Consider the following 8,914-nt stretch of genomic DNA (forward strand, 5'->3'; position numbering starts at 1 on the left):
AAAGACAAATTTCGATTGATAAGTCGACATAAAATGACTTCGCCAGTGTGCGCAGGCTAAAGGAATGTGCCATCAGCCGATTTTTTTTTTACTTCTATAGCATTTACTATTTGTTACAACGAAATCTGTTGGAGTATTTATATGTGTATGCGTTTGCTTCCACGCTTAGTTGCGATAAGTCATCATCATTATTAACGACGCTGAATTTCTGTTCTTCAGTTGCATATAATATTTAAGTAGCTAGATTTTTGGGTTAAGTAAGGTAAGTTTTTTTTTTAATCTAGTGACCTTTTAGGTTGACTCCAAAACTATTTCAGATCACAAATCGCAAGCAACCATGGAAAAGATTCGCTTTTACCTATTTAAATTAAACTGGATCTTGCGGATACGAATGCGATTTAGTCGACAAACCAGCCAACTGAAATAATTAGATTAACGTAAATATTTCTTTAATTAAAGAACAAGCGAATTGCAATTACAAATTACGAATAGACAATTTAGGAAAAAAGCATGTTGTTAAATCTGAGCATTATTTATTAATCGTGTTACCAGCTAATCTAGCCAACGGCTCATGATTCCAGGTAATTTTTCTGTATAGATGATAATGAGCCAATAAGTCAACCTAAGGGTAATTTTCCAGCCCCATGAAAAGTGTTCGTTGCCTGAAGCTACCACCAAATGCCACTAGCGCTAGCTACGTTCCAAATATTTAAGGTCTGTTCACATGAACTGTACAACTCTGTTTGAAAGTGGGATTAAGAATAAATAAATATTAACAATATATGAGAAAGCACGCTGTTTCTTGCATTGCTTCTTCTCTATAAAATTCGCACGTTTTTATCGCCTGTATACCGATTAAGCACATCAAAATGAAGTTTGTTTGCATTCGACAAGTTTCAGGTCGTGTTAACAACATTGGCTCGTAGCAATGTGAATGTTGCTTAAAGCGCGTTCGCTGTCATTTTTGGCAACTATCCGAGCCAGGAAGCCAGCTTATGTTGGCTTCACTCATTTTTCAAAGAAACGTCTAAACATTCACCCTCTTGTAATTTTCGTATCGGCAATTTATTTTCTATTTATTATTTAAGGACTTTTGATAATTAGGTAAAGCTTCAATACTGAATCTTGTCAATGCGTCAGCACGGTATTTGAAAACTTCAAAGCTGTTTGAATTGTTGTCCTAAATAAGATTACAAATTGCTCTCAAATTAATTCAACTTTCGAAAACAATCTAAATCGGTAACATAATATTACCGTAATGAAAAATAAAAAGTAAATGTTCGACCAAAATCCTGTTTGTTGTAAATCTGAAATAATTTCTAATCGTTTCACATATCTTTTTTGTCAAACACTGTTTAATGATCTAAATTGCCGAAGCGTGTATAAATCAGAACGCAGCCAAAATGACTGATTGATGGACTAAATGTTTTGAAGCTTAGGAAATATTTTAGTCCGGATTAATAGTTAATCCGGTTTAAAAATAGTTAGTACGTGTTTGAGCTTACGGCTATTAGAGCCAATAGTGGCTCGTCGGGATAGTTACGGAACGATCTCGTTATGTGAGAACGAGTGTTTTGCATTTCTATGAACCTACTTCAAATGAATATTGTGTTCAAGTGACTTCCAGACCACCAAAAAAGTTACTGTCGATCTCCAAATACATTCCAAGTCTGTTTATAAACGGGACAAATTAGTAATTGAGAAATTATTGTTTCACTCATCATGAAATTTGTTTGCATTGTGACAAAAAATCACAATTTGGTCTCCTTATGGTATGAACAATCCCGCGCGCATCACTGGAGTAATATGCCGGTGGATCCGTAAAACTCGTACAATCACTATTCTGACCGTCATCGCAAGTCAGTCCCATGTTCAATGGGATTCCCTATCTAGACTTGCGATTATAGGCAGTATTCACTAAAACGGTTTTGCTTGAGGCGAAACTGAATCAGGTTCTAGCCTAAAGTAACCAGACGTCCCGGTTTAGACGGGATATCCCGCATGGTAAAACGTCCCGGAAAGCATCCCGCATTTACCAACATGCTGATTTTTATTAACCATATTAAACCATAACCAAAATAAACATAATGTACAAAAAACTCATGAAAAAACTGAGTCATGCTGCTTAATCTCCGAATTTTGTGCGGAATGTACAAATTGAGCCAATTTATTCTGATTGTCACCGTTCATAATATGAGCCAGGTCATGAATCTTTACGAAAAAGTCCTCAGTCTTGCCAAAGTTGCAACTATTTAGGAAAAGCACATCGCGAATAGGTCCCGTATTCGTCCTGAAAACATCTGGTCACTTTATTCTAACCCCAACTGCTGTTAAAATTTATGAACTAACAGCGGTTGGGGTCGGAACCGGCCTCAGTTTCGGAGTCTAGCAAAACACGGCAGGTTATATTTGGATATATATAATGTTCGAAAGAACACTAACTAGTATGTAATATGATATTACCATCCCTGATATTTAACTATGCGGTTCCTTTGGCGATAAGTTTGGTACCATTGAATCCATCATTACTATGAATTTCATCTGGTAAGCCAGTATTCTTAAAATTATTACAACCTAAATTAATTTTTTAAATGTCTTATGGAATGATTTATCAGATTTGGAATGATTTTTCCGCGTGGTAGATATTAAGTTAATTATTCGTACGCCTGCCAGTTCGGAATGAGTGACTCCCGTTGATTATCAGCATAAACAAACTGACACCCTGATGTTTCTCCTCTAGAGCACAGTTGGCAAGAATATATATCGTATCCGGACTAGTTAACATGTAGCATACTGTACATGAGCTTACTGAAATCGCTATGTACATCCAAGTACAACACATGACTTTGAAACTACACCAATATCAGCTTTGTTCGGCAGTTATTTCCGAACTAACCAATTCACGCATCAGTGGTTGCATATTTTCTGTACTATCCTATATTACTTGGTACTATCCCTAATATTCACCCGTAGTGCCATTGAGACTAGGGCTACTCTGAAAGTGAGAGTATTGGTGAGCAACGATTTTTTCTAAATATTTTAACAGTCAGTTTTCGCACCATTTAACAGACAGACCAACAGGATATATTTCTTTATTAAGGCCTAAAATAATTCGTATACGTGATTAAACGTATCTTCATAATAATTAAAAAAAAGTTTTCTTGTGCATAACTTTTACTATAACCATAATGACTCCAACGATATTATTACGACTTTAAATTTTATTAGTATAAATTATTTATAGTAAGAAACACGATGGCGAGATATGGTACATTTTACTATCATCTTGTTGTAGATAGCGATTGTAACAGTAGAACATACTATTTACTACTTTCATTTTAAAAAACCTATGTGATCTACAATATTTATGTGGGTCAATATTTTTATTTTAATCCGTTTGGCCGAAAGTGCATACAGGAAGCATTTTGTTCGTATGCGTGTCGCTCTCCATTCCCGTGACGAAATGCGAATGTTGGTAATCCCTTGGTTACACATTTGCATTTCGTTCCAAGATTATTAATCTTTTCGCCGATGATGCCTAAACCGAAGATATTGTAAAGAATACTCTGGTTGCACAGATAGGCCGGCTGGTTTTGTACACTGATCTCAAAAGTTTAGACAGTGAGGCATGATTGCGTCGCAATAGCATCGAGTACCATTCGGCAAGTACGATTCACACGACACATCTGCTTACGTCAATGGAATAGAACCTTGACCTCAAGTCACCGTTCCATCATGATACGTTGAATACATTTCTCGTGTGCACATTCATACGTTCCGTACGTCATAATGTTTTGTGTCGTGGATGTTGTGCCTAAACGTCTCCATAGAAACTGCATGCAACTAAATTTGATGTTCCGTTGAAGTGCTATACCTACCGGTGACGGAAGGCTGACGCATCGTGTAACTGGCACTTACTACGGGTACAGTTTTCTGCCAGTCACTTGTGCACTATATCACCAAAACAACACGATTAAATTGCTGCAATAAAAGCAAATCATTGTTAATTGAGTCTTACAAGTAAAGGTACAATTTCTCTATGAACATAAGAGTCGACCACGTACCGTCACAATCTTCGACCAGTGGCCTCAATTATCAGGTGTCAGCAGACGTGAAACTACGATTTTGACGACTGAGTAGATTGTTGATATTCCTTCGTTCAACCATATGCTAAAAAAATTTTTGTGTGTTCAGATCTTAAATAGAATCACAAATCCTTCATCTGAGGCCAATTGTTCAATCGGAATAGGTTGAGCCAAGATTTTGGCGATATTAGGATATCTTATGTTCGTGCAGCTTGAAGGAATCAATTTCACGAGTGTTACTGCTGGCAATATCCTGTGGATGGCTTGCACTTGTATTAAACGATTTCTCTCGGGATGTCTTGCCGTTGGGATTTGTCATTTCCCTATTCAGCAGTAGATTTACTAGGCCTTGCCATCCAAAATAAATATGCTTTACAGTGGCTTAAGTGGCGGGATGAAACTTTTATCACACCGTTAACATCTATTATCCGCAATTTTGATTTCGTGTACTTGGCCGAATTTGACTGGATATTTGGGGAGTGTATTCCGTAAGCGAAAGTTCTGTTCCTTATCATCACCGATGACCAAAAACAGCACTGAAAATCACAACAAAAGCAATTCAATTAAAACATTCTACTTTCCCATCAACGCTAGCAAATTTACCTGATTTTTTAGAAGTAGCAGTGAGCAACCCAAAGATTGAATCAGCCAAATCGTTACAATATTTTTGACAATTATTTTTGACGAGGAAGATCTATTCCACTTACACTAGCGAGATTATTGGATTTTCGGGAGAATTTATTCAAGTTCAAGATGGAAAGGTGGTTACATTTTTCATAGGTTTTTTTCGGGGAATAATCAGATATGAAGAAGAAAGCGAACCAACATGGTACCACACTTTGTTCTGATTTATTAGTGATAAATTTATTCATTTTGCGACACTAGCTACTAAACGTATGTTTATCGCATGCTTACAACTTCGTTTGTTAGTTTTATTGTTATGCTAAACATGCAAGTATCAAACACGACAAATTTTCACACCTTTCTGATTCTACTTCTTGAATCAATTTGACAGGGTTTGAACGAAGACTACATATTAAGAAGACTGATATCTCTTTCCTTTCCCCATACAAACGAGAAGCGACAGAGGTTACAGCGCCTCTATTGGAAGAAGGGAGGAAGCTTAATGTAAAAATGTATATGTGTGTGTGCATTACTATGAAAAGTACCACCTTCACCCGCAAGTGGCGTTGCTGTTACTGTCTCCGGATTCTGGACAGAGTTGCCAGTCTTCTTGATATGGAGTCTTCGGTTTGAATGAATTATCTTAGCATCAGTGATGCCAGGGCGATATGTGTAATAGCTTGTAGCAGAAATCGAAAAAGTTTGTATACTGTCACATACTTCTGCAATATACTTGAAACAAAAAAGTGATGCGATCATATTTATAATAATGAAAAAATGTTAAAGACTGGTTGGAGAGTTTATTTTCCGTAAAATATCTGTAATCTGCAAAAGTCTGCAACTTATGTGAAATATCTGAAGTTTCACTGATGCAGCTACAAACCTGGCATCCTTGTTACATTATTTCATATTCCCCACTCAGAATTCATTCATTTGGTGAGCAAAAATGAGGAATCAAGGCAAGATAGGTCATTAGAATATGGGGTTAAATGGGCAGTTGGAAGAATTTTTGATTTTTTCAATAGTTAGGAACCCCACATCATCGCGCCAATATGCAGTATCGATTCAAAGATGAAAAACGAAGCATTTAGGCATATAAAATTTTTCTGCAAGAAAGGTCTATTGTCGCCTGTCGAATATGTATGTTCAATTCAATAAAAAAAAATTATCACATCAATTTCAGTGCTATCACAGCAAATTTGGAAAAGTGTGTTTTCAGTGAAGGCGTGAGTTGACACAGAAGCAGATACTACCACAGAATAAGGAACTATAAACAACTTCAAGCGAATATAATTGAGTCAATAGGGATCTTTAGGGGTGTGCGGGGTATATTCTGATGCACATTAGTACCATGAGTTAATATCTCCGATGGGTAAGCACTAGCTGGTTTGAGTGCGTCGTATTGAAAATACCAGCGTATTTTGAATATTATTAAAGTAAATAATGAAAGTAATTAAAAATTCTGCTGTTGTACTTAATAAGGTAATTAATGTAATTAATATCGATGTGTACGTACTTAAAGTATTTAAAACACATGTGATGGTAATTAAAATATTTTGCGTATTTAAAGTACGAAGATGCTGTACTTAAAATCGTTTCAGTAATTCAAGTAGAAAGAATTTGACACGTACTTTTTGGAATCTTTGCGGTACTTAATGTACTTTATGGTACTTAAAGTAACTAATTAGTAAGACTTTTGGCACTGCGTCGTATTGAAGATTTAGTGCTTGCCCCTCGCTTTTTCTATATATGTGAATAAAGGCTTCGAATATAGAATAGAAAGAATTTAATTCAATAATTTTAAAAACTTTGTGAACCCGAATAGAATTATACAGAAACAAAACCATGATTTTCACTGTGACAGTACAGTAATTTTACAATAATTTATTGTAAATTGTAGTGTTATGCTACCACGCAAAAACAATAAACTTTAACGTTTCTACAGTAAATTTCAATGTAAAATCGATTTTTACAGTAGAAAAGGGGGGTGGTTACGTATCTTAACATCAAAAAAATTGATTTTTCTTCATACTTTTTTTCTCGAAAACAGTCAACTTTAATGTGAATTTACTGTATCAGTTTTTTCTGAACAGTAAAATTGATTGTTACATGAAATTTTATTGTAAATCTACTGCAAGAACGCTGCGTCGAACCATGTTGAAACAGTAGAAACTATAATATTTATTGTTTTATGATTGTTTGTAGGGTAAATGCTATTGTAAAATTCTATCCGGGAAGCTTTGCGTTTCGATCACAAAATCATGCAGTCTAGTTTGCAAAAAAGACAAAAGTTTTTAATTAGCTTTTAAAACCAAATCTGCAAATATTCACTGTTAATTTTTTTTTTTTGAATAATGTTACTTGCCATTTTCAAGAAAAATCGTTGATTCAAATGATTTTATCCAAACATGATTTTTTCTGCTCGTATAAGTAAAAACATTTAAGCGTGTATAAATATTTCCCAGCCCTGTGCCAACAGAGTTGTCATTATTATTCCCCCAAGATCCCCATTTCAACATGACGTTTGCTTTGCCTTCCAGCCATTTAGTACAACACCGATTTTGCCAGCAACTTTTTGGTCTAACCGCACCGATCACAGCCCGCAGTTGTGAGGAGATCATCGCATCGCCCAAAAGGCATATTACCGCTATTCGCTGTACGGAAGAAAAGCATACTGGCTAGAAAAGTTATTCGTTGATTAGTGTGCGCTGCTGAAGGCCACCCCCGTCCGTGTGTATTACTATTTTCGCGTCATTTACCCGTTTTGCATCGTCACCGTGTACGAAAATCCACAGGAATTCCGATTCGCTGTGTGTAGAGAAGATAGTGAAAATCGTGTGATTCCGGGTGTGAATTTTTCGCATCGGTTCTCATTCTCTAGCACCCCATCAGAGGGAGAAAGCAGCTGGATAACCTTCAGTCTTTGTGCAGTGTGTTTTGTGGTGAAAAGTTGTGAAATTGTAAAGTTCTGTTTGGAATAACATCTTAGCGGCAGTGGATTACAGCAAAAAGTACCAGAAGCGAAAGAGGAAAAATCATTTCTCGTCGGCCCCAATTGCGATTTTTTCTTTTCATTATTCAAGTCTACTGAAAACGGTGTACTAAAAAGTAAAAAGAAAACGATTCTCTCTCTTGGCCACTCAACACAATCACCATCGTATCCGTGTAGCTTGCCAACTTTAGCCAGTCAGCAGTAACGATTTCTGTGAAGTCATCGGGAATCCGGAAAACCAGCGAACACAGCAGAATGGCGGAATCCGGCGAGGAAGTTCATTCGCAGCTTAGCAAGAATCTACCAGGTACGGTTTAACAATTCCTTTAATCCGTCCCTTGCTTCCCGATCGTTCAGGTATATTGGGTGTCAGCAAATGGGGAGAGAAACGATTTGCTCCCCTACGAAGCAGAAGGTGCACACGAACACCGTCCCTAACGCTCTTCCGCAGCCAACAACAACAGCAAACATTAATCCCGAACGAAACGAATAATACCAATAGGGAGAAATGGCATATCGATCGGGTGAGTCAGTAACCTTGGTCGCATTTGGGGTCGGGGAATTTCCGGATGGATTCATGGGAATGTCGAATAGTTTTGTTTGTTTTTTTTTTTTGAGTTGGAACCACCTCACAGTTGTTCAACTGAATTTGAAACAGCAGCAGCGTGAAAACAATTACGATTGGACAAGACACGTACAGAGATGATTAACCACCGTCTTTCGGAATCGTACTCTGCTGCTGATGTGCTGTGCGACGACGGTTCATTTGGTCTACTGTCGGTTGGTTTTTTGTTCGTATCTTTAAATGTATTGGCGAAAGTCTACGTTGATTATAATTGCAACGTCTCAGGGTGCCAATCGGCACCATGTGCGGTTCCGGACCGGTATGCGAGTTCTGGGAAAGTAAAGCTCATGCACCGATAGGTTTCGAGCAAACAGTACTGGGGTAGTGAATTTTCAGGGTATTCGTTTCAATTCAGTTTTGGCAGAGACTAATTTAGGGGCCATCCATGGTGGACCCAAAAAAAAGTTCCTTTTTGACGCCCACCTTCCCCATAATGGACAAACGTGGATAATTTATGTAAATCTACCTCCTCCCCACGATGTACACGATTTCAATTTTTAGGAAAAATTCCTTCAAACCTGAATTAAAATCGTTGCAACTTTGTCCACAGTCTTCTTAAACTTTTGTGAAAATATCAACTTTTTGAAC

General features: G+C 37.0%; 1 long non-coding RNA gene across 1 annotated transcript; it reads right to left on the reverse strand.

Annotated features, from left to right (window-relative positions):
* Nucleotides 1-3,336: 3,336 nt before the first annotated feature.
* On the reverse strand, nt 3,337-4,755 carry LOC131684075 (uncharacterized). Its single transcript, XR_009304608.1, has 3 exons — nt 4,689-4,755; nt 4,065-4,621; nt 3,337-3,981 (listed from the first exon to the last, which is right to left on the reverse strand). It is a non-coding gene; the product is annotated as an uncharacterized LOC131684075 (long non-coding RNA).
* Between the last annotated feature and the right edge of the window lie 4,159 nt (nt 4,756-8,914).

The sequence above is a fragment of the Topomyia yanbarensis genome, chromosome 2, assembly GCF_030247195.1.
Source record: "Topomyia yanbarensis strain Yona2022 chromosome 2, ASM3024719v1, whole genome shotgun sequence".
Taxonomy (NCBI): Eukaryota; Metazoa; Arthropoda; class Insecta; order Diptera; family Culicidae; genus Topomyia; species Topomyia yanbarensis.